Source organism: Megascapheus bottae, chromosome 27 (genome assembly GCF_031878675.1).
Source record: "Megascapheus bottae isolate mThoBot1 chromosome 27, mThoBot2.hap1, whole genome shotgun sequence".
Taxonomy (NCBI): Eukaryota; Metazoa; Chordata; class Mammalia; order Rodentia; family Geomyidae; genus Megascapheus; species Megascapheus bottae.
The window spans coordinates 6730077-6756969 of NC_143535.1; the positions used below are offsets into that span (position 1 = coordinate 6730077).

Consider the following 26893-nt stretch of genomic DNA (forward strand, 5'->3'; position numbering starts at 1 on the left):
GGCCGGAAGCTGACGTTGGTCAGCATCTTAGGGTTTGCTTACTGCTGAGGCATTGGGTGGAAGATGCTTGGATCTCTTCTTGGCTTTACATGGGAATTTCTCTCTCCCCCCCCACCCCCTCTCTCCATCTGCATGGTCTACTAGCATGCTCTTGCTGTCAGGGTGCCATAGCTATATACTCCAGACTAAAAAAAGAAAACAATAGGAATTTATTTTCCTAAAGTTTCGGAGGCTGGAAATTGCAAGATCAAAGTCAGACAGATTTGTACTTCTGATGAAAGCTATCTTCCAGGCTGGCAGAAAGCTGTCTTCTCACCACGCCACAAGGCATAGCAAGAGAGCCCTGGTAAGCTCTCCTCTTCTTGAGGCAAAGTCCTCTCTGACTAGGGATTTGCCTTTACTACCTGTTTACACTCATCTCTGGTTCACTGGCCATGTTTTCAGCATGGCCATCCTTAGGAGTTGGCTTGTTAGAGTCTGAGAGGGACACAGGCTGGTTCTTAGTCCTATTGGATCAGGGTTCACACTTGAACTTGCCTATCTTTGTAAGACCCGTCCAGAACTACAGACACATTCTGAGTATGGGGGAGGGGCGCTCAAGGTGTTAGTTTAAATTTGGGGGGAACACAGCCCCCAATGCTGAGCTCACTGGCTTACTCTGTCATGCTGGGTTCCACTAGAAAAGAGACTGGGAGCTCAGGTATGTCCAAGGCAAAGCCATCTGGAGAGGAAGAAGAGAGGATTTTGTGAGAAAGGGGAAGGGGAAAGGCAGATAGAGACGTAGCAGCTGTGGGGAGATGAGTAGACATTAGATTCTTTCATTTCCAATTGACTGTCACTGGCATGGAGAAAACTTCATCCACATTTTTCCCCTCTTCTAATAGGATTATCCCCCTTACATTTCAAATATTGTATTTTTCTAAATCTTTATTTTGAATACACAAAGATCAGAACTTTCCTTTCCAGGGTAAGCAGCTCTCTTATCTCCATAGCACTCTATGATTTCCTTCTGAAGGCAGAGGATGTGGGCCTGTGCTGTTACCCCAAATCCTGCCTGTCACACTGTGATTCTGAGCAATGGGAACTGGGGAATGGGGTCACGGTGCAGGACCCTTCTGTTCCATTCTACAGAAGACTGGTCAGCTTCCTGATCTATCATCCGGCCTTACCCTGTGTTCCAGGCTTCCCCAGGCTTCTCCTCTCAGTGAACCCCACATATCTTGAGGCATCTATGGTACAAGGAGAGCCTACGTCCGGACATTGTGGGAAGCTCACAGCCATGTGCGTAGAAGAAGGCTGATGGGGACAGAAAGGGAGCCTGTGGGCTTGTGTAAGCTATGTTGCTGGAGAGGGGGTTGAAGGGCAGAGGGTCAAGTTTAACATAATTTCAACAGTAGTAATGTTTAGTCTTCCTGGGGTTAGGGAGCTCGGCTCGTTGTAAATGTGACCCTGAAATGTCACCTTTAGGAGAGGTGACCCTGAGGGCCACCGCTGCCCTCTCTGGGACAGCCTTTAAGTTGACTTAGAAAGATTTCCCAGAATAGGCAGCTTTGAAACAAAGGGAGAGATAGAGAGGGCCCAGGGCTGTGTCTCCCCCTGTGTCTTACAGTCTGCAGCGCCTGGACCCAGGACCTTGCTGAGGGAGGAGGAGTAGCCTGGAGCCTTTGCAAAGGGCAAGCAGGCTTGGAGGCCGGCTTCCTGTTTGTCTGGGACACTGCCAGCTGTGTTCCACAGAGATTCAGAAGAGGAAAGCAAACAAGTGGATTTTCGGATGGTCTTTGCATGCCTTCTCCTTGTTTTCCCTCGGGGTAGGGAAGGGGGGAGAGACCAGAGAAGAGAGAGAAAGAGCATGACAGCCGCCACTCTAAATCTAGGCCTGGAGGAGCCAGATGAGAGAAGCTGGAGGGGAAGACGGCTTATGTGAGATGAGGAGAATGAAGCCTGTTAAGCTGAGCTGGGGAGCAGTTGAGCTGGGCCCGCTCAGAGATGTGCCAGCTTCTCCAGAGAGAATGTAAGTGACCTTTCTAGATCCCCTTGCTTATTTTACAGTGGGTGTGTGTGTATGCACGCATGTGCACTGGTACCCTGCTATTTGGGCTTGAACTCACAGCCTGGGCACTGTCCCATAGCCTTTTCATTCCAGGTTAGTGTCCTGCCAATTTAGCTACAGCTCCACTTGCACCATTTTACTGGTTAATTGGAGGTAAGAAGATCACAGACTTTCCTTCCTCAGCTGGCTTTGAACCATGATCCTCAGATCACAGTCCCCCTGAATGGCTACGGATTATAAGCATGAGCCATCAGTGCCTTGCCCTTGCAATGGGACTTCATCACAGATACATCTGTCATCAGTTGGAAAGTTTGGGGGTCAGAGGGGCCAGGAGACCATCAATCAGCCTTTTGAAGCATCTGCAGAGATGGGGTGCTCAATCTCTCTAGGACTACCTGTTTGATCTCTCCATGACAGGCTCTCCCAAACCCGGGAGCTTTTCTCCTTTTGCTTCATGGCACTGCTGACCATGACACTTGCTGGCTGGCCCAGGTGGACATTGCACTTGGGGAAAGTGACCACTTCTCTGCATTAGTCATTGCATTTCCCCTGCTGGATTCTAAGATGCCCCACAGCAGGGACCAGATCCACTCTGTCTGTCACATCCCGCACTCCCACTACCAGTGGGCAGAGCAGAGCATATGGCAAAGACAGAGTGAGAAAGAGTTTTGCCCAGTATGTATGTATGTATGTATGTATGTATGTATGTATGTATGTATGTATGTATATTTAATGTTTTGGCTAGTAGGCAATGGGTCCCTATCTAAGGGAGTATCCCTGGGGGGGAGAGAGAGAGAGAAAGGTTCTGGGCTTTGGGCTCAGTCCACGGGTTCCAGTTTTGGGCGCTGTATTTCCCAGCTAAGTAATCTTGCCCTGTTATATCCAGTTTGTAAAGGGGAAATATGGCAGGACTGGTGTGAAGATCAATCTACACATCAAAAGGGCCTCATGCTCTTTATAAATTGGGTTCCCTGGGGTTATAAAGAAATGCCCAGGCCTGGCTCAGCAGGACTATGATTCCATCAATAGCAGTGCTGTTACTTGATTAATTTCTCCTGTGGTAACCAAGGAGAAATGTCTTCATGGATGATGTCTTGATGCATAGCTTGTAAGGTGGGTGGGTCCACCTTACAAGCAGAGGTTCTGAAAGGCTAGGATTGGGCCTAGATTCCTCATGGTCTCCAAACACGAATACTCTTTCTATGATATCATACTACTCTTCGTTAAAGCCAAGTTAGGGTCAGTATGGAGACAGGGGAATTAATGATATCTCTCATAAAGATCCTAAGCCCTGTGACTTAATCATGTGCCTCCTTAATAGGGAAAAGCAAATACTCAAAGCTCATGGTTTCCTTGGGTGCCTGGTACAAACTTGCTCTATGCTTTAAATTTGTCATTTACAGTGGGATTTCCATCTAGCAGATGGGGACTGCTGCTTTTCCAAGGGTGTGAGGATGGCCTCATAGTGATGTAGGTTTCCAGGAGTGCTGTGTGTGTGTGTGTGAACCAAACAACCAGATAGAACCAAGGCTTTGGACACCATAACCAGTTGATCATTCTGTGAACTTCAGTGAGCATTTACATATGCCAATGGCCCTGTGCTCACGGGCCTGGAGAAGCTTCCAGACAGATGAGGAAGGCAGGATCTGAGGAGATGGGAGTTTCTCCCGGGCAGGGAGCTGAGGCTTGTAGAGAAGGGAATGGACATTTGGAAGGACAGAGCCAGACTGCACTCTGGAGGATTGTGTACCTGGGGAGAAGGGGCATCTCTCCAATTCTCTTCCCAGGAGCCCTCTCAAGCCTAGCTCTCCGTTTAAGTCAAATAATTTTGGTCCCCAGTTGCCTCCTGCCTGCCACGTTCCAACTCAATCGTTCTTTGAAATTTGGAGCTGTAGCTAAAACACCTTTGCCCTGTAACAGGATTTCCACGGTCTCCACAGCAGTGAGAGCCTCGCTCATCACCTGCTGTTGTAATCTGCACCGCTAAGCCTGAAGCTCCAGGCAGAAAGCTTAGCTCGCCTGGCTGATGCCAGCTTCCTCTCCCTGGTATCCCAGCCCTGTTTCAAAAGGGGGAGCAAATCTACTCCCCCAGCTTCATCTCCAAGGAACTACCCCAGAAGAGAGGGGGCCACAGCTCCTTGTGGGAGGGCCCCTGAGATGCAAGTTCTCCTCTCCTAATGACCTGTGCACCTCCTGCAGTCTTTAGTGGAAGAGATAGAGTGGCTCTTATCCTGAAAAGATAGTGTTTTAAGGGCTGGTCTCAGTGTCTGCATGTATTTACCCATGGTTCCTAATCAAATGCCTAGCATTGTTTTCTAAAGTCACAATAATTGCTGCCACCATTTACATTTATCTACCTTTATTTACATTTATTTACCTTTATCTTAACATTTTAGGCTCTGGAGAGCCAGAGTCGAGAGACTTAGAGCATTTGATACAAAATAGAAGCCTGCGGCATGCATGTTGAGTGAATGGGAATGACTGCTTGGGCTTGGCTTGATTCCAGGTTCTATATCATATGTTTAGACTCATGGAGTGGCGGGCGGGGGGGGGGGGAATGAAACTTTGATAGATAATAAATGGGTGAGTACATTCAAAGCAGGAAAAAGGTGTCCATTCCTTGGAAGCAGGGCCCAGGCACAAGTGAAGGTATTCCTTCATTCACAGTAAACTTAATCTAATAGGTGTTAGATGTTCTTCATAGACACTGAGGGATTAGCAGAGCTACTGAAATGTACTATAAAGACTGAGCAATGAACAGATTTATGTATTTATTTATTTATTGACCAAAGCAGTGACTTTCTGAGGAGTGGAACTGTCCAGCAATGCAGCATGGGAGGTCATGTTTGGGCAGAGGCTCTGTGGCTATCTGTGGGGTGGGAAGCAGGGTGTATCAGATTCTATAGATGCCCGTCATGCATCTCCTTTCCCCTCTTTGTTTAGCACACACTGGTGATTTTCAGCACTGTATCTAGATATCCCTGCTTGCTGTTCCCTGGGATGGAAGCATAGGAAAGCCAGTGCTTTCCACTGTTTCCTGGAATCCCTGACGGGATCCAGCTCAATTTCCCACAGTGGAAACTTGCTCAATCACAGATATTCCACTTGGCTGTTTCCTTCCCTTGTCTTCCTTTCCCTCTGTATTTCTGATATTTCTTGATATCACTTCAAAAATAAGTGGCTTGTATGTGGATCCTATTCTGTGTTAGCTTCTGGGAGAACCCATGGGAAGACAAGGAGACCCTGCCTGGAGTGGGAACCTCTGAGGATTCTATCCATCCATCTTCAGTCATCTCATGGGTTCTAAGCTCTGACTAAACTAAAAAAAAATGGTGTCAGGTACAGCAGAGACATCCTTCTTGACTGCTGGAGATGAACATAGGACATTCATCACTCATTTGAGATAGAGAAGGATATCAACCTTGCCTTCCAAACAGGTCAGCAGGTGCTCTGAAAGCAGTAAGTATGGCTTATTTGGGGGAGAAGCTATGTCTTCTTTATCTGTCAGAGAATAGTGCCAGCCTTGGGGATTACAAGGCTTCATCGTGATTCATTGACCCTCTTGTAGTTGCATCCATCAGTCTATAGTGTCCTAGGCAAGGCTCAGTCCTCACACCTCGGCTCCCATGGGTTTGATGAACCAGGGCTAATCTGGCCTAGTCGGAAGGATTTTTCTGTGTCACCTGGTCAGAGAAGGCACAGGGCTAGAGCTGAATAAGCAATGGTCTGGGCTCCTTGCCTGCCTGTTGCCCCACTCAGGGCCACAGGTATGGTAAGCTGAACCCATGCTTTCTAATGGGATAGGAAGGGGAGAGAACCACAGGTTATCTGAGGTATAGTGTAATGGCTGCCAGTTGCCCTGTCAATGAGAACTTGGAATGAGCACCTGGTTGACCAGTTGCCCTGTCAGTGAGAACTTGGAATGAGCACCTGGTTGACCAGTTGCTGGGAACCAGGAGAATGACTGGCTTGTCAGAGAGCTACATTACCACCTCCCCAAGGCTGTGCCCCTTCCAGAGTGACCCACATCCGTGAACATATGGAACCCTGAGTGCCAAGGTCTGGGTTAGGAGTGGTTCTGAAAGATGCCTTCAAGGCTTCGTCCAGAGCACCTTGTGGAGCTGGCCAAGGATGCTCCTGGGCTGTCTTGGGCTGCCCTCTGCCTAGGATGGCTTCATCTCCCTCTTTGTTACTGATGTGGATTCTGAGATCCTCATTGCATAGCACTTGCTGGTAGATCCCTAGTTTTTCCAGAGTACAGGGCAATCTGTACCTTGTCCTTGCTGGCTTATCTGAGCCTCTGGATTAGTCAGTCTCTAAACCCTAAAATTACCCATTGACGATTCCCAAATTGTCCCCTTTAAGGCAAGTGCTTCTTCTTTTAGAGAATGAGATGAGGGCCTCGCCCACCTCTTTCCCTGCTGGTCTTAGGAAGGCATGACATGAATGCATGCCATGCATGGTGTGTGAAAATGTGTGGCACGTGTGTGTGTGTGTGTGTGTGTGTGTGTGCGCGCGCGCGCGCGCACACGCACACAGGTATGCAAATGATCTTCAGGGAGCCAGAAAGCTGATCTTATAGATCGCACTTCCTTCTCCCATCACACACCTTTTCCCACAACTTTGTTGTGTGTGCTGAGGTGCCTGACCTGGCATTACCCACCCTGCCTAGTTAGGGGGTCCCCAAGATGAAACAGTGACAGCCCCCAAAGCAGCAGCATGGCTGGATCCAGGGCACATTTCTGTAGCTATGGATGACAATGGGCGTTCGCTTTATTAGATCCCATTCTAAATGGAAGATTTGTCATCTCTGAAGATAAATGGGAAACTTAATGTAGAGGTGTCCTGTCTGGGGAAACTGGAGAGTTATGGATGTTAGCTTTGTAGCTTTATGAAAGCACTTTCTTATGGAAACTGTAATGACCAAGATTAGATTGAATTAGTATGTACTGGTATGAGCTTTTTCTCCCCCTATCCATCTTGATTTTTTTTTTTTTAAGGAAGAAGATTTGCCTTCTGTGTGAGTATTTCATAAAAATGCAAATCCCAAGTTTGGGTTTGGTAATTAGCAGGGTGGCCTTCTGGTGCTAAAGGAAGCTGCTGCCTGGCTGGAATTCTCTGTGGAGGCGGGAAAGGAGGCGCCCTCTGCTGGCTTCCCTCTTGGGCAGAGAGGGGAGTGGGGCTGCTTCTTCCCACTCACTCCACTCCAACTTTCTCAGGCTCTCCCTTCCTTTGTCTTTCAGAAACACAGATAAATTAGTGACACCCCCAGGGCACTCCTGGTTTCCGCTTTCAGGGTGAGGTCTCCCCATTCCACACAGGCCCCTCTCCACTACAATGTCCCCAGTCTGAAGAAGTTCAAACCCATGTCCAGGCTGGATGGTAGGTTCCCTGCCAGCAGGCAACTCTGACCAATAAATGAGCATTGGCTTGTAGCTCGCTAAGCAAATGTGCTTGACCACTTGAGCCTCGCTTCCAGCCCTTTTCATTTCATTTATTTATTTATTTAGTCATGAGGTTTGAACTATGGACCTGGGTGCTGTCTGTCCCTGAGCTCTTCAGCTCAAGACTAGCACTCTACCACTTAAGCTACAGTACCACTTCTGGTTTTCTGGTGGTTATTTGGAGATGAAAGTCTCACAGACTTTTGTGTGTGGGCTGGCTTTGAACTGTGATCCTCAGATCTCAGCCTCCTAAGTAGCTAGGATGACAGGTGTGAGCCACTGGCTTCCTTTTGATTTGTTCATGTTGTTTTTCAGCTTGAGTTTTCCTAACTTTTTGCCCCAGTCTGATTACAGACAGATTCCCCTACCTCTGCCTTCTGAATAGCTGAGATTCTAGCCATACACCTCCCCTCCTGCCTGACTGAGCATATTTTGATATCAAACATACGGCTAGTCACTGGAGGCATAAAGAGGAGGATGCTGAATCTCCTGCCCTTCAGGACTTCACTCTCATCAAGAGGAGAAATATGGATGTTAGATAATTTATGAAGCAGCGCTGCCTGATGAAAAGATTCTGTGATGATGGAAATGTTCTGTCTGTCGGTGCTATGCAGTGTGATCCCTGGAGGAGACCCTTCTGGATAAGGATTCAAGGACAAGTTCTTTAAACAAATGAACAGTCAGACAAACAAAGTCTTGCTATTTAGTCCAGGCTGGTCTTGAATTCACAATCTACCTACCTCAGCTTCTCAGGTGCTAGGACTCTAGGTGGAACACCATTACGCCTAGCCTATAGTTGTGCCAGGAGCCTAAGCAAATGAACTTTGGTATTCAGTTTTATCCTTTGTAGAGTGGGGTTATGACAGCCTGCTCTGGTTGCCTGGAATTTTAGAATGAAGGGGGTCTCTTGTTCACTCAGCCCCCTTTTTCCCTTAGTGAAGCAGGGAATGGAAGTCTGGGCTTTTCCAGTCTTTAGTGTTTAGATAGAACGTTCCAAGTCCATGAACCTTCTAGCACCTCGATTGGTACACATTTCAAGCCATCACTGGCTTAAGATGGAGTGTTGAGGTATGGCTCACATTCAAAGCTTAGAGGGATAATGTAGAGAAGAATTCATCGGTGCTATGGCTTAGTTGGGAAGCCCAACACACATTCGATAGTCTATGCAGGAAAGGTTGAAAGAAATCTAAGACATTGCAGAAGGACAAGGTAAAGGGCTGCCTACGCCAGGAAGCTAGTGAGCATCCCCAGAAGTAGTAGTCCTGAGGACTTGAGAACCTTTCAGATACTTTCCTGTATGTGACCTGAAGACTATTTCTCACAACAATGGCAACAACAACTATGGCCACCACGCATTGGCATGTGAGTGTCAGATATCCCCACTGCACCCTGACCATGTACTCACAATGGGGCTGCGCTGTGCTAAGCTGGGCTGGGCTGTTCATATGCCCTAGTGTGGTTGTATAGACACACAGGAAACAAGGCATACTGATGGCTTCCGACAATGGCCCAAATTGTCAGCAGCTGAGTTGGGATTTCGAATGAGTCTGTGTAGCTAGAGTCTTCTCCTCTCCCATCTTCCTGGGATTTGTTGCCCCTTGTGTTTTCCATCAACCCTCAGCCGGCCTTCCACTGGGCTTCTGGTTAGATCGTTTGAAGGATCTGATTTCAAATCCTTGGGGAATTGTCTGTAACTGGCCCTGGATTGTCCCTAGCCCTCTCTCTTCTTTTACTGAATTGCTAAACCACATACAGACATGCTTTGTGGTTATGCTAGGACAGCCCTGGATTTAATTTGATGCTTTATTTTTGATGGGACTATAATCTTGGACCAGTCCCCCAATATTTGTTAGAGATTTGCTGTTGTTGGTGATGGTGGTGGTGGTGGTGGTGTGTGTGCCAATCCTGGGGCTTTAACTCAGGGCCTGAGCACTCTCTCTGAGCTTTTTATGCTCAAGACTATCACTCTACCACAGCTCCACTTCCAGCTTTTTGGTGCTTAATTGGAGATAAAGGTCTCATGGACTTTTCTGCTTGCCCGGCTGGCTTGAAACAATGATCCTCAAATCTCAGTCTCTGAGATTACAGGTGTGAACTACCAACACTTGGCTCTGTTCAAGAAATATTTCCCGAGCACTCCCTGTGTGCCATATACTACTCTAGACACTGAGCATATGTGGGGTACAGTGTGTGGACGAGCGTGGGAACCTGGACTCCCGTTAGGACTAGGACTACGAAAGTGCTCTGAAGGATGGCCTCTTTGATTTGAAACCTGAGTGGATGGAGAGATGACATGGAGGGAGACCATTTCACAAGGAGGGGGAAGGGAGGTGGAGGGAAGGGAACAGCACAAAGGTCCTGAAGCCCGATGAAAGGAACATGTGACAAAGTCTAACAGATCTGTTGTGTTTTGCCATACGGAGAATGTATTGGGGGGTTGAAAGGGGGCACATCAAAGTACAGGTAGGGAGATGAGTTAAAAAGCAAAGGGCCAGGCCAGCAGTAACATGCTTGGGTTAATTATGTCACCTTTCCAAACCTAACTCTCCATATTTACGAAATGAAGACCAGAGTCTCTGCCTTACAGGACGGTGATGGAAATGCAATGGGAAAGCAGTTGGCCTACGTCCCCAACAAGTGAGGCAGGAAGATCATGTGCATGGGCCCGGCTAGGTGAGCTCTCACAGAACTTTTCCATTTAGCAAGGCATCTGAGGAACTAAGCAGTGGGCATCGGTGGTGCTCAGCCACCCCCACCCCTCATGCTGTCACCCTACAGGGAGGGGCAACTGTGGAAACCAGTCAAGAGGAGGCCAGAGCACATCCGGGCTCCCTGTCGCCCTGGGACCAGCCTAGGACAAAGTCCTACATCATCTAGACCAGGAGGCCAAAGGCAAGAAAGAAGAGGTGAGGGCAATCACACTCTGGCTTTGCACATCTTTGAGCGGATGTGCTGCAAAGGGATGCAGCTACCGAGAAGGGAGTGATCAGATAACCGTGTGCAAGGCACTCACTGGACCCGTGGCACATTTCTACACCAGTGCACAGGGTCTTCTCCCCTTAGAATCCCACTCCTCTAATTGGTGTTCAGGGGTGAACTCACTGAGAGGCTGAGGGGCTCTGATGACCTCTGCCCTCATCGCTGCCCAGTGCAATCCTCTACCACAGTGACAAAGGGACATTTTATGGGCTCTCTTCACTCTTCAGCTCCCATGAAGGGTGGCGGTAGACTTACCTTGTTCTAGACCATTTCTGATACACACATATATCTTAAAAAGAAAAAAAAGAATGAGAAAAGCTATTTTATTTCATTGCCAAACTATCCACTTTAAATACTCTTTTTATTACAGTATCTGCATAGTAATACTAATAATAGATCTTGTTGGCAGCTCTAATGAGGCTGCAGAATATAAGGTTTCCAATAAAGTTAATTGTTGCCTTTAATATTCTCATACATTTATACATGGTAAATCTTTAAAGGAGAAAAAAAAACCACTCCATTTCATTTCTCTTAAGCAGCCTGTCCTGTCTGGACGAAGATCAGTTACAGTAGCCACGTGGCTGGGAGCTTGGATCTTAATCTGTAAACTTCTTCCAGGCTGGAAGAATATGAGTTTTGAATCATGAAGAGCTGGGCTTGCAGGCTATCACTTCTTAACTTTGTATCTTTGTAGGGCACTGTGTTCAGCCTTCAATTCTAGCAAAAAAAGATAGGGTGCATGACAAATAGAGCTTAGGATAGAAGACCTGGTCTGTTCTGAGTGTAGAAACTTATTGTGAAATGTAAACTACTGAAGTATAATGAATATTTCATCCACCATAAATGTAGATTGTTGACTGTAAAACAAATCAGACCACGACAATCATACCTGAACTTGAGAGCTGAGCTTTCTCTCGGTTACTTTCGTGACAGAAATAGTGGTAAGTGACCATCAGGATTGGAACCCAGTATTCCTGATTCTTGGCAACTTCTTAACAACTCCTCCTCCTTCTCCTCCTCCTTCTCCTCTTCCTTTTCCTCCTCCTCCTTCTCTCCTCTCCCCCCACATCATCATCATCGTTGTTGTCAGATGTAGGGTCTGGTCTCAGGGTCTAGGTGCTATCTCTGAGTTCTTTTGCTCAAGGCTAGTGCTCTATCATTTTGAGTCACAGCTAGTTTCTGGTAGTTAATTGAAGAGTCTTGTGCCTTTCCCTTTAGAATCCCAATGCTCAGATCTCAGCCTCCTCAGTAGTTAGGATTGCAGGTGTGAGCCACCAGTGCCAGGCTCCTGGCAGTTTCAGCCATTCTTAGGCTGCCCCGATCGCTGTGTCTCAGTCCTCTTAGTTTAGATCTTTTAATCAGAGTCGGGTCTCAGCTCAGACCTCAGACTAACCTTTGGTCTCAAGGCTGGAATAAATAGATGGTTTCTTTCCCCAGTCCTGGGATATTCAGGATTCCTGTTGTATTTTTCTTGATGGTCAAATATTTTTCTTTCCTTTTTGCTTTTCCTTGAAGAAAACTTCATGTTTTTCTTTAAACAGTCACAGAACAAAGAAGAACGTATGTTTCTCCATTTATTCCATCAAGGATTTCATGTATTTCTGACAGCTTCTTTGCGTTACTGACATTTACAATGTTTTCCTCCCACGGGGATAAGTAGAAGGAGATGTTTACTCCCTCAACACCCCCACCCCCATTCCCACCCCAGGGTACCTCCATGGTTCTGGAAAGGCGAGATGAACTTCAGGTTAGGGACAGGGCCCCTGTGGCCTTTGTGTTTCAGCAAATGGATTACAAAAATGCACCCTAAAATTCCTCCCTCACCCCCTCACCAGCCACCCCCTGACCTTCCCCACCCAGCCATGGTGCTGTTCCACACATCAACGCCTCTCCCGCTGGCAAGTGGTAAGAAATACTATGTGACAGGACGGTTGCCATGACAACCCTCATTTCCAGTTAAACAACCGGGCACTGATGAAAGGGGTCTCGTTTGCTTTGGTTAAAGGGTTTGTTGGGAAGGGTGTGGGATTGTTTTCTTTTTCCTCTTTTGTTCTCTCTCTCTCTCTCTCTCTCTCTCTCTCTCTCTCTCTCTCTCTCTCTCTCTCTCTCTCTCTCTCTCTCTCTCGTCTTCCTCCACTCCTCGTTCTTTTCCTTTCCCTTTGCGGAAACGAGGTAGAAGCCCTGAACAAGCCATGGCCATGGTGGCTTTTAGAGGGGCAGCTGCAGACTGGACAACGGGCAGCCAGATGGAAGCTCAGCCTTGAGCCCAAAGTGCACCTCCTTTCCTTGCAGCCTCATCTGCTTCCGGTCCTTGGGCTCCTTGTCCTCCCAGAGGAAGGAACTGTTTGGGGGGGGGGAGAATGGGCTGGTGGAGGACCCGTGTCCCAACAGGTGGTTGGGTAATTAAGTGAGCTTTATGCACACAACACTGTTTTGCCCGATGTAATTGCAGTTTCCATATAAATAATTCACGGGAAATTATTAGAGTGAGGACATCGCCCGCCTCTTCATAATTTGCTTAACCGAAATAGGCTCTTTCATCATCGGCGTTGATTTGCCTTAAGACCATGCACTCAGCATCCTTCAGAGGCCTGTTCCTCTGAAAACAAGAATGCAGAATTTAATTAAGTTATGCAAATCGGGCGTCCCCTGCCTGGGAGAGGCAGGGTGTTTGCTCACATGGCTGGGGGGTGGTGGAGAGAAGGGGAAGGAGGGCCAGAACAGGCCCCCCTCCATTGCCCGGATAGGGGAGGTGCCTGGAGCTCTGACCCCCTCACCAGCGTCAGACTAGACATTCCGAGCTGGTCTCACTGGATGGGTACTTATTGGGACTCTGCCTCCTGGCTCACCAGCTGGTGTACTTTGGAGACATGTCTTGTATTGAACCTAACTCACCTTCAGCTGCCTTGTCTGCAAAATAAAGGTAATAAAGTCACTGGGATACAGTTGAGGTGAGGGATAAATGAAAGCATCTGTGTAGCGCAATTAATACAGTCCTGGCCCAAGGGCTTCCCAAGCCCCTGCTTCTCCTGCCATGAGGATTGCTCCTATTGGGATTGCAGTTGTTGTGTCTACAGCTTAGGTTTCCAGCTCCTGGCTTGCTTTGCTTTGCATGGAAATATGTGGCTGAGTCTGTGTAGTCCTCTGCCACTTGAGGGGTAAGTTGATGATGGTCATCCTCAGATGACCTTCTGATCTGGGGTAGGAGTTTTTCAATTAGAAGAGGAAACCTGGCATTTTGGAGCCAAACAGATGAAGGTTTCCATTCTGGTCCCCCCATTTGCACACAGGGTGTCTTTGGGGGCAGTGAACAGGACACACTCAACTCTCTTGGGGCCTGGCAGGATTGAGAGGATACTGTACAAGGCACCAGACACATAGCTGCCATGTGATTGGTGACTACAGTGGCCAAATGAGTCTTTAAGGCCGAGTGACCATCCTCTCTGTGGGCCTGGCTAGGGTCTTCCTTAGCTCCTCTTCTGTTTTCCTCATGGTGGTCCTTCCCTCTCTTCCCTCTGCTCCTCCATTGGTCCAGGCTCTTAGTGAAGAGATCAAGGGAGCCAATAAATCCATCCATACCAAGGAGTATGGCTGATGGCCTTGAAAGTTTCTGTCTTCCTGGCATTTTCTTAAGGGAATAAAAAGCCTGCCTTTTCTGAATCCAAAGATGTGGTACCTTCATGGGTGTAGCCTATAAAGCCAAGCCAAGGAACAGAGAGGTGCTTCCAAATCTCTGATGGAAAATAATGGTGTTTTTGCAAGAGAAGCTAGTCTGAGATTTTCTGATATACCTGACATCAGTTCCCCCTCTCTCTTTCTCTCTCTCTCTCTCTTTTACTAGAAACATATCCATTTCTCTGACTAATAGAGTGTTGAACAAATGTTTACAGATTGTTGCATGAACATATATCATCTCTCTGGTTCTTGGCAATTGTACCAGAGAAGGAAATGGATAAGAGGTAGAAACGCTTGCCGTCCTGGAATTGGCCTAAACCCCATCATCCTTTCATCTCTTCTCTTTCCTCTCCATTCTCCCCAGTCCTTGACTGGAAAATTAGGACTGGAGAAAAGGAAGAATTAAAACAATCATTCTCCTGCCTGCACCTGTGTCTCTTTGTGAATCCCTTTACCTTTTAATTTCATTTCATTGAAGCATAATTGGCACACAATACACTGAACGTATTTAAAGTGTACCATTTGATGAGTTTTGACAAGCATCTATATTCAAGATAACGAACATATCCATCATTTCCAAAAGTTTCCTTGGTCCCCTTTGTGATTCCTGTCTCCTGCAACCCACTCCCCAATCCCTAGGCAACCACTGATCTGCTTTCTGTCACTAGAGATTCATTTGCATCTCCTACAATTATATAAATGGAAGCATGCAGTATGCACTCTTTTTGCCTGCCTTCTTTCACTCAGCATGATTATTTTGAGATCCATCTGTGTTGTAGTAAGTATCAATAGTTCATTCCTTTTCATTTCTGATAGTATTTCATGACATGAATATACCACTGTTATCCAATCATCCATTGACAGATATTTGAGATGTTTCCAATTTGGGGCTATTACAAATAACTCTGTCATGAACATTTGGGCTGAAGTCTTGATGTGGATGCATCCTTTCCTCTCTCCTGGGCAGATTCTAAGTGTGGAGTGACTGGTTTAAACGTTTAAACGTTTGAGAAACTGCCATAGTGCTTTCCAAATCAGTTGTGCCATTTTACATGCTCCAGAAGTATATGAGAATTCCAATTGATTCCTTGGCAACAGACTTCTTAATTCCAACCATTCCAAGAGATATATGTTGATGTCTCATTGTGGTTTTAATTTTGCATTTCCCTACTGAATAATGATGTGTATCTTTTCCTATGATCCTTCATATCATAGACTCTTCTTGGGTGAAGACAAACCCTTGATTCAAGCTTTTACACTTGCTGTGATTAGAGAGGTACTTATGGATATAAATCCTTCCATCCAACTTGATTTAGAAATGTTTTCTTTCAGCCTGTGTCTCGTCCTTTCATTCTCCTAATGGCATCTTTGAAGAGCAAACGTCGTAAATGTTATGGTGTCCAATTTACCAATTTGTTCTTTTATTTATTTGTGGCTAAGAAATATTTTCCTGACTCAAGGTTATAAAGCATGTTTTGATTGTATCAAACAGCCACAGCGAGTGACAGGCCTAGTCCATCTAGGTTATATAAGTACATGTTATGATATTTTCACAATGGCAAATGGTCTAATGAGTTGGTGGGGTTTTTCTTTTCTCAGGCATTCCTGTCTTGAACTCAGGGGCTGGGTACTGTCTCTGATTGTCTTTGTGTTCAAGCACTACGTCTGGCCTTTTTGTTGTTGTTGTTGCTTAGTTGGAGAAAAGAGTCTCACAGACTTTCCTGCTTGAGTTGGCTTTAAACTATGATCCTCAGATCTCAAATTCTGGAATAGTTTTCATTACAGGCATGAGCTATCAGTACCCACAAATGAGGTAGTTTTTTAAACATGCACCCACTAAACACCATGTGACTAGATTTTTAACCTTCAACCGTTAGTCATGAATTTATCCACTATTCTTTGCTTTATGTCACTTAAAACTTTGCTATTAGGTACATGTGTGTCCTTTTAATGAATTAACCTCCTTTGCATTATGAAGTGACATTTTTTAAAGAGAAAATCTCTGATTATAATTTTTTACTGAGATCTACTTGGGCCAATATAACTGGCTTTCCTTCTCTCTTTTCCCCAGCTTTATTGAGTCATGTGGTGCAGCATTAAGTCTAGATGTTTAAATGTTTTATATTTTACCTTTACATCTTATTTATTTATACTTATTTTGCTGTTCCTGAGGTTAGAACCCTGGGCCTGGGTGCTGGCTGGCTCTAAGTATCTTTTGCTCAAGGCTAGCAATCTACCACTTTGAGCCATGGCTAGCTCAACTTCCGGGTTTCTGGTGGTTAATTGGAGATCAGAGTTTCACAGATGTTCCTGCCCATACTGGTCTCAAATCACAATCCTCAGATCTTGGCCTCCTGAGTAACTAGGATCACAGGCATGAGTCACCAGCACCTGCCTGACCTTTGCTTCAGAAAGGATGACATTGCCCCATTCATGAAGAAATGGAAAGACTTAGAAAAAAAATATATTAAGTGAAGCAACACAAGCTACGTGGTTTCTCTCCTTTGAATAACTAGAATATGTCTCTAAGTCTACACATTAATCCAATGGCTAGTAAAAGAAATAATTATATTTGGACATGACTAATTAAACAACACTCTAGGGTCAGGAGTATGGCCTAGGGGTAGAGTGTTTGCCTAGCATGCATAAAGCTCTGGGTTCAATTCCTTGGTACAACACACACAGAAAAAGCTGGAAGTGGTACCGTGGTTCAAGTGGTAGAGCTCTAGCCTTGAGAAAACTCAAGAACAGTGTCCAGGCCCTCAGTTCAAGCCCCAGGACTGGAAAAACAAAACAAAACACTCTAAGCATTGAACAAAGGAAGGTATTCTTAGGAGAGGATCACAATGGCTCAAGGGGGCTATATGCATATAAGATAGTGTTTATTGCAATTGAAATGGCAACAAGAGGTTTTGTGTTGTTTTTGGACTGTTTGCATTTCTTTCTTCTTTCTTTCCCCCCCTTTGGTTTATTACTTGTTGTCACTGTTCTTTTTTATTTCTGTACCCTTTGTTTTGAATGTAAGTTTATCTGATTTGGGGAAGGGAATGGGAATCACGGAAATGGTGGAACAAAGTGTGAACCAATTCAACAGTGTAAGTCTAGTGAGTACTACATCCCATGTTGGAAATTAACTTTACAATTTGGATGGGAGGGGAGGGGACAGGGAAGTGGGTGAAAATGAGGGAGGGGTCATACTGTTCAAAATGAAATGTACGCATTACTTACATAATTGTGACCTGTCTATACATCACCTCTGCAATAAATTGTAAAACATAAGAAAGGAGAATGTCTGACTAACAAAGGTCTATGTAACCCCCATTTGCGCTAATTATTGCATGGAATGGAATCAAACTTCATAGCTTGGCATGTGGATATGAAATTGTTTTTATATTCTTAGTTCCTCTACTGAGTTGTCTTGATAAGTTTGTCAAAAATGATATGTATCATATAAACTCATACTTCATTATTTGGTCACTAAACTTTATGATAACTCTTAAAACACAGAAAGGTAACTTTGTTCTTCTAAGTTTTGTGGTCTACTTTATTTCTATTAAAATCTTTACACGAATTTATCGAGTTCTATTAAAAAAGAATCCTGGAACAAGGTGTTGTGGTGTCTGTCTGTAATCTTGTCACGAGGGCGAGAGAGGCAAAAAGATCACAAGTTCAAGGTCAGCCTTGCGACACAGCATGTTCAAGGCCATTCTGAGCTTCATAGTAGGAATATGTTTCGGACAAAAAAAGGCATACTGGAATGTAGGTTGGCATTCTACTGATTCCATTGATGGATTTGGAAAGAATGGACATTTTAATAACATTGATTCTTTTCACTCATGAACAAAGTAGATAGTTCTGTTTATTTAGCTGTTTAAAAATTTCTCCCAGCCATATTAAAGGCTCCTAGTTTATATCATTCAAAAATTTGGAAGATTTTTATCCTAAATATTTCAAACTGTTGATGCTACTATAAACGATAGCTTTCCTCAGTTCTATTTTGATTATTTATTTTTAGCACATCAAACATTGATTTTGTATTTTCATTTTGAATATTTATTTTATATCCTCCAACTCTGATAAATGTGTTTCTCATCTCTAGTAGCATTTTAGAGCTTCTACTGGATTGTTCATATGAATGAGCTTGTTGTCTGTGAAGAAAAATATTTTTATTTTGTTCTCTTCTTTCCCAATATCAATTCCTCTTAATCTATTTTCACACTGAAAACAAATTACTAAATGGAAACTTCATCACAATGTTAAACAGAAGAAGGCATCTTTGTCCTTCCTGACGTTGACAGTGAAGGTTAGAGGAAATAATTTGTTTGTGTGTTTGTGGTCCAGTCCTGGGGTTTGCTGACTCTTAGCTTTTACATTCAAGGCCAGTGTTCTGCCACTTGAGCCACAGCTCCACTTCCAGCTTTATGGTGGTTAATTGGGAAAAGAGTTGTACAGACGTTCCTGCCTGGGTTGGCTTTGAACAGCAATCCCCAGATCTCAGCCTCCTGTACAGCTAGAGTTATAGGCATGAGCCATCGGTGCCTGGTCTACAAATATATATATTTGCATTTTATCAGGTTGAGGAAGATCTTATTTGGATGTGAACTGTTGTCTTGAATGGATACTGGAATTTTTTTCTGATGTTTTATCTGTGTGTATTGATGGCATATAGTTTTTCTTTTAAAATTATCTTTCTAGAAAGATACATGAATAAATTTGAATGTTAGGCTCTGCATTCCCCAATTACATTCCCTTCCTCATAATTATTACTTTTCTTCACATGATAGGAACATACTCCAAGTTTGTTTAGGATTTTTGTTGGTGATATTGATCTATAGCTTTATTTTTAGTCTTAAAGTTATCTTTGTCAGAAGGTGTGTGTGTGTGTGTGTGTGTGTGTGTGTGTGTGTGTGTGTGTGTGTGTGTGTTCCTGTCCTGGGGCTTAAACTCAGGGCTAGGAGGTGTCCCTTAGCTTTTTTGTTCAAGGCTAGTGCTCTACTTCTTGAGTCACACCTCTACTTCTGATTGTTTGGAAATAAGAGTCTCATGACTTTTCTGCCCTAGCTGGCTTTGAACTGTGATCCTCAGATCCCCCGAGTAGCTAGGATTATAGGCGTAAGCCACCAGCACCCCATTTGTCAGAGGGTTTTAAAATTAAAATTCAATTTCTTTAATAGATATAAATCTATTCAAGTTGTCTAGTTGTTCTTTAGTGAGAGTTGGTAATTGTATCTTTAAAATTATTTGTGTAAGTTGTTGCACTTATTGGCACATAGTTATTTATGAAACACTTTCATTACTCTAATATGAAATCTGCACAGTTACAATGCCTTTCATTATTTATATTAGTAATTTATATTTTCTTTCTAATTTTTTTTACTGATCATCCTGGGTAAAGATTTATCAACATTATTGATACTCTCAAAGAATCCAATTTGGGTTTCATTGATTTTTCTTTTTCCCATTTTATTGATTCCTATTTTGATCTTGATTAGTAATTTTCTTTTGCTACTTACTTAATTTTCTCTGTCATCTTTCTTAAGATAGAAGTTGAATTCTTTGATCTAATAATTTCCTCCTTTTCCTATTAGAAATATTAGTATTGGAGCAAAATTTCTCTCTCTTTCTCTCTCTCACGTGTGCACGTGCACATTCTCTAAATAATCATTTGGTGGCTTTCTACAATTTTAGTTATATTACACCTTATTTTAGCCAACTAAAAATCACTTTCTAACGCATATATTAAACTCTCTTTGTTTTCTTATTTAATTTTTTATTGTGATTAGTAAAAGGGTTACATGATATTTGCCGGATAGAAGGTGCATTAATTCACATACATTGATACCCTTTCACATGTCTTGGTACCCATTACCCTCCCCCCACCCCCCCCCACCCATTTTGGTTTTCCCCCCTTCCCTATCAAATTTCAAATAACCAAATACAAATAAATTCAATATATCAGATAACAAAGTGAGATACTGTAACAATATGAGATAACCAAGGGACAGCAAAGGAGATGAGAGACAACATAGTACATTAAGGACAATAATCATTCGTTATATGGCTTTTGTTTCAATATCCTGGAGGTCCTTTCAATTAGCTTCATATTGTATGGCCTTATGTATCAAGATTTTGCTCTATTGCAGATCTCTGCTGGTAGAGCCCAAGGTTTCTACTGATTATGACGAATGAGGGAAACCATTGAGCCTAAGTTCCTTCGAGTCTGGCTTACTTCACTTAATATGATTTTTTCTAAGTCTTTCCATTTCCTAACAAATGGGGTGATGTCATTCTTTCTGACAGCAGCATAGAATTCCATTGTGTACAAATACCACAACTTGTTGATCCACTCATCAACTGAGGGACATCTAGGTTGGTTCCATATCTTTGCTATAGTGAATAGTGCTGCAATGAACATTGTTGTGCTAGTGGATTTAGTATGTCCTTGTTTCTGGATGATTGGGTAAATGCCAAGTAGTGGAATTGCTGGGTCATAGGGGAGCTCTATGTTTAGCCTTTTGAGGCACTGCCACACTGCTTTCCATAGTGGTTGAACGAGTTTGCACTCCCACCAACAGTGTAGTAGTGATCTCTCCTGGCCACATCCCCTCCAGCATCTGTTATTATTCGTTAAACTCTCTTTGACCCACAGATTATTTAGAAATATTTTACTTATTTTCTAAATATTTGAGTATTTTCCAGAGACATTTCTGTTATTCATTCAGTCCAATTCAGTTGAGAAAACATTTTATATGACTCTTTTATATATCTACTGACTTGTTTTTGCCAAAAAAATTATGTTAAGTCTTAGGAAATATTCTTTGGGTGCTTGAAACAATTTGCATCAAATTATTCAAATTACAGTTGGGTGGAATGTTCTATAGTGTTAATTGGGTTAATTTGTTTGATAGTTCTATACAAATCTTCTATCTGATCTTTTTCCCTCCACTTATTACAACAATTACTAAGAAAAGAGTACAAGCATTTATCAGGTAATGGCATTTTGGTTTGTGATGGACTGTATATCTTTTAGTGTCGTATAATATAACAGAACTGAAGGATTAGCCAGTGGCTAGTGTAATGTATTGCTCCCGTGTTCATGGTGATACAGGGAGAATCACACCTATTGTGAGCTTAGTCCTATGAAAGGACATTGCTCACAGTTCTTGCAGCAATACTTAGTAGTCATGAGAACACATGCCTAAGTTATTGACTTATCTACTCACTACACACAATACTTTTTAAATTAGCATCCTATAGTAGGTTCCTTACACTTATAAGAACTTATCATATGGTGTTGTGCTGGCAACAGTCTCCTATGCCTCATTTTTATACCATGTCTTGATTGTATACAGTGGCCTCATGGAATGCTTAGCGCCTGCCATAGAAGTTTATGTACATGCCGTGTACTTGCTGTTCAAGAAGTATCACATGCCTACATTTTATTTTTATTATTTTTTCTCCATTATGTGGGAAATTTTATTAGGAGATATTCTACTGTAATAGACATTAGTTATAGGACAGAAAATTAGTAGCCTCTTATGTGTTTTGTGTAGTAGTTAATGTCATAAAAACTATACAACCCCAAACATAGATTTTTCTCATTCCCATGTTATTGAAAGTGTATATTCAATCAGAAGGTGTTTGTGTAGCTCAGTGTTCCTATTACATTTTGGTGGGGGGGAGGAGTTGGGAATAAGATTTTCCTCTGACAGAATAAACCTGGCACAAAGTGGAAAAATTTCGGAGTAAAATCTGTCCACAGTTGCAAATATGTACATCCAATGCAGTGCTAGGTTTTAATAGACTGCTTAAGGAAAGTTATACACTCTAATTAACGAGGTTACATGTTAATCTTGGCCTTGACCATTACTGCTTGTAGTTCACTGTTTGGCCCACAAAGAATAAGCAAGCATACAAAGGAAAGAATGGGTCACAGATATGTATCCAAGTTAGCTCTAGAGCCCAAATAAGTAAGGGTTTGGGAAAAGAAAGAGCCTCTGTACCAGGTTGTCAGAGAGAGCTGGGTGGGAGAGGGAGGGAGGGAGGGAGGGAGGGAGGGAGGGAGGGAGGGAGAGAGGAGAGGAGAGGAGAGGAGAGGAGGGGAAAGGAGAGGAGAGGAGGGGAAAGGAGAGGGGGAATGGAGTGGGAAGTTAAGAGCTAGGCCTTAGCTTGTGCCAGGCTTATAATCTACTTGGCAAGAGAAGACATGATGGGATAATGATGAAAAATGAAAAATAAAATCAACCAATAAATATGTCAGGAAAACAGAAAACTGCATTAAGCCACGCTCAGGTTCTAGAGGAGGAACAGAGAAACATAACAGCAATGGTAGGGGTTTGGTGAGACCCAAAGTTTAAAGGGGGGGGATCTGTAAAGTGGGAGTGGTTGGCTGGGGAAATGTGGTGCCATCTTTCACGGAGAGGTGGTCAGAGGAGCAGGTGTGTTAGGGAATGTTGAGCACAAAGCTGGTGCCGGGCAGAGCACTGCATGACAGAGAGCGAAGCCTGGAGGAGTGGGAGGTGGAGGTGGAGCTGGCAGCCAGCCCCTCTGGGCAAAGAGGATTAAAGCCTGCAGGAGTCTGCAGGGCAGTGCTATGATTTGGAGCTGGAATTCCCGGTGAAGTCTCAGGTGTTAATAAAGTCTCCTATTTTCTAGCATGTGGCACTTTCTGGAAGTGGTGGAATCTGAAAGAGGTGTGGCCTAATGAGAGGTCTTTAGGTCATTGAAGGCACGACCCTGAAGAAGAAGGTGAGACTTTCGACCCTTCCTGGTACTCTTCTGCTCCCTGGTGATGAGGTGAGTTGTTTTGTCCCATCATGATGGTGTGCTTCCTCACAAGTCCAACACAATCATGGACTAGAACTTCCAAAATGGTACCCGGATAAGCCTTTTTCTCCTTTTCAATCCGATTGTCTCAGTTATCTGTTTCAGTGACAGAAAGCTCATGCAGGGAATGCATTGGTTGAAACAAGCCAGGGACTTATCTTTTCCTTGAAGCCTCAGGCTTAGCCTCAGCTCTGGTCAGGCGCCTGGATCAGGAGTAGACCCCCCCCCCCCCCCCCCGCCCCGACACACACCTGTGTATCATCTTCCTGACCTGACGTGTGTGTGTGTGTGTGTGTGTGTGTGTGTGTGTGTGTTATTTTCCCAGGCATTTTTGAAGTTTGGCCCTTTGAGGCTGTGGCCCTCTCGTCGTTACTTGATTGACATTTTCGATTCTCCTGGCTCTGCTTACAGCGAGCGATGGGGTCCTGCCCTCTGTTCTTCCTCACTGCACACTTCCCCAGTCCGTTGGTGCGGGGGAACATGTGCCCCCACCCCATCTCCAGAAGACTCTACACTTCCTGTTACTATTGCGTCCTTGGTCCACCCTTTACCCTTGACCTCTAGCCCTTATCCTCTTCCTTTCCATCTAATTTTCCAAATCCTACCCATCTTTGGAGACTTAGCTCAAGGTCATCTTCATCCAGGAAGTCTTCCTTAACCTTCCTAGAATGCGGTGGCCTCTCCCTCCCTTGACTTGTAGCAGAATATGCTGTCCACGCGTCTTTCTAACATCTAACCCACTGTCCTTGGGCTGTAGTTTGTGCAGCTGCGGGAGAAAGGGTTACTGGACTTAAAAGATCTGCCTTCAGAGTGCCTGTGACTTCCCATAGGCTAATAATCCTTTCTGTACTACAATTTCCCTGTTTATAAGATAAATGCAGAGGGTTGTTGTATTATAATTCTATTATGAGGATTAAAATGACTGGTACATGGGATACGACTAATAAACAGAGCCCAATAAATATGTGTAGGAGGAATGGATCATTTTCTTCTCCCAAGACTGCGTCTAAGCAGCTACAGGGAGGGTTCAGCCATTTGTCTACTGGTTCCACAAGCACTGGAGAGCTCAGACTGGACCCATTGAGACCCAGAGGAGGGCATTAGCAGACTCGCCGGATGTCCACATCCACAGGGCTCAGTGCTTGCCGGGTTTCCTGCTTTCCCTGACATAATAGGGTCACCACCCTGGTTCTAGACTCACTGCTGAATGTCAAATAGCTGGGGTGAATGGCCGGTGATAACCACTGAGCTCCCTGGAGCTCTTGGTTCCTTTGAATCCATCTCCATCGGCTGTCTTTCTATGATTCTTAAACAGGTTCTCAAGGACAAACCCTCCCCCCCCACCCAGGGATTTGTCCCCCTTTCATTGGTCACAAAGAGCCCTACTTTCCTAATGAGCCGCTAAAGAGCTGTCAATTATGGATGCAAATGAAGAGGCTGGAAACCACTCCTGGACCAGAAATGAATTGAAGGACACAGCCTCCCTCTGGCCTTTTCTGAGAAAGCCAGGCAGGAGCTGGCCTGAGCTGGACACCACTACCAATGACAGCCATCCAGGCTCCCTACTCTCAAGTTTTCCCCCTCAGTATTGGGTCAAGTGGCCAAGGATTTTCCAGATATACATATATAAATGTAATATTATACACATAATATATATATATAATGTTATACAGGGATGAGGTAGTTCATACATGCAACATGATAAATGTGCAGCTTAGGATTTGTATGGCAGACATTCCTCTTTCCTTTCTTTAGAAAATATTCTCATCCATCTTTTCTTTTCTCCAATCCTGTAGTTGTCTCTCACAAAAATTTAGGGTAGTAGTTGCTCAATTAACTTCTAGTTGCCGAGGCAAATGAAAATCGGACCCTGTTGGGCTTGTGCTGGCAATCAGTCCTGAGGCAGTTTATCTTTCTGGCCCTAACCAAAACCTCCTTTGTCTGGTTCCTGTTTTTCTCTTTTTTAAAAAAAAAAAACACAAATGATTCCAGTAAAATGTGTACAGGGTGCCATGTGAAGGCCTCTGAGTGTGGGCTTTGGTGTGGCATTGGTAAGGTGGATTGCCCTCTCCACACTCTGGTCTCCACATATTTATTTGTACAGATGGATGCATGGGAAAGGAAGAAGTTTTCTTCCCATCTTGGGTCCATGGCTGGAGCTGTATAAACAAAAGACACATTAATAACAACCAAGTGTCAATCTGGCTGAGCACTGGCTTTACCCAGCTGTATTTAGGGAAGCCAGTGGTGGCATCAAGTCTCAGTTAATCTCCCATTGCTTACCTCAGCCTTCCAGAACTTTCCATTCAGGTTCTCCAGCAGGTTCAGGATACAATTCTTGCTTCCTGTCTGGTGGTGTTGAAGAATCCCTTTGTGCGAATCGCCAAGGGTTGGTCAGGAGGTCTGAAGCCACTTGGGGTAAGTGGTGAAGGAACAAATTCAAGAAAAGGAAAAAAACCCCTTCCTCAGCCATTGAAAGAACAGGGAGCAGCTGCTCCCCTCAGGAAAGTCTGGGAAGCAGAGGAGCTTCCACTTAGTGATTGATGTCAGGTTCTTGGGGTGCCCAAGCGAGCAGCAGCTCACAGGAGGACATGTGGAAGCCCACACATCTCTGTGGGGCCGGAGCAAATGTGACACCTCCTTCTCCCCAAGGTGGGGAAGTCTGGGGAAGTTGGTTTCTTGCTTTTCAGCCTTGTGAGCCAGGGCCAATCTGAGTCATAGCTAAGAGCCCTGTCTGGCTTTGTTTTCATACAGGATTGTTTCTGTTGACTCTGCCTGGACAGATTCCTGGAACGGAGTGCTGGGGTGGGAGCTGACATGCTTTTCAAGACCCATCGGAATCACAAGTTAGCAGATGAATCCGTTCCACCAGAGCCCATGGGCTTAGGGTAAGAGAATATATCTGGGAGCCGCACAGGTACCTCCTACAGTTTCTGTCTTGGACATGCAGTTCAAAGGTGGCAGTCAGGGCTGAATAGATACTGGCTCAAATACCAGTGTGATTTGAACAAATCTATCTATCTGTCTATCTGTCTGTCTGTCTGTCTATCTATCTATCTATCTATCTATCTATCTATCTATCTATCTATCTATCTATCTATTTTAGTGCTACTAGGATTGAAATGCAAGGCTTCCTGCTTGCTAAACAGGTAACTATCACTTCAGTCATACCTCTAGCACTTTCTGTCCTGGATATTTTTGAGATAGGATCTTTCCTTTTCCTTTCCCTTTTTCTTTCTTTCTTTTTTGTGTGCTTGGGCTGCCCTTAGAGCTTCTTCCCCCTATTTGTACTTCCCATGCCTGGAATAAACAGGTGTGCACTTAGCCACTACCAGATTTTTTGTTAAAATGGGGTCTTGCAAACTTTCTGGGCTGGTGGCAAACCACAAACCTATTCATCTGCATCCTCTTTGGGATTCGAGGCTGGAGTCACCAGGCCCTAGACCATCTTCAATTTCTGGAGTACCAATTCCTCCTGAGAGCAAAAGTTGATGGTCTCTAGCTAACAAGCTTGGTGTTGATGAGTAATATAAATGTCTAAGTTGTTACCTGTTAAAGACTGTGTGAATCAAGTATCCTTACATGCACTTTGCCTTGCCATTCAGTGATTGATTGAGTCAATAAATATGAACTGGAAACCAACTCTTATCGATCAGCCAGGTGCTAGTAGGAAGAAAAAAAAAGAATACAATGCATTGTCAAAGTCTAGGGAATAAGACAGTCATAAGTACAGTCTCTGTAGGGAACCCTTGTATTTGTCAGACATCCATACCACTGTGACAAAATTCCTGATGGAAACAAATGGAAGCAGATTGGTTTTGTTCAGAGGTTTGGGTTCATTGTGGCAGGGAGAGCATGGCAGAGTAGTTTAGAGCATGGTGGAAGGAAACATTGAGAGGGTGAAGGGTCTTGCCACAAA

General features: G+C 44.3%; 2 long non-coding RNA genes across 3 annotated transcripts; one reads left to right on the forward strand and one right to left on the reverse strand.

Annotated features, from left to right (window-relative positions):
- Positions 1–1622: 1622 nt before the first annotated feature.
- Positions 1623–25791, forward strand: LOC150045540 (uncharacterized). 2 transcript variants are annotated; one of them, XR_016532860.1, is made up of 3 exons: positions 1623–2011; positions 22804–22944; positions 25729–25791. It is a non-coding gene; the product is annotated as an uncharacterized LOC150045540 (long non-coding RNA). The 2 variants fall into 2 exon arrangements; XR_016532861.1 differs by having other exon boundaries at positions 22804–22896.
- Positions 25023–26617, reverse strand: LOC150045541 (uncharacterized). The gene is made up of 3 exons (XR_016532859.1): positions 26524–26617; positions 25258–25386; positions 25023–25133 (listed from the first exon to the last, which is right to left on the reverse strand). It is a non-coding gene; the product is annotated as an uncharacterized LOC150045541 (long non-coding RNA).
- Between the last annotated feature and the right edge of the window lie 276 nt (positions 26618–26893).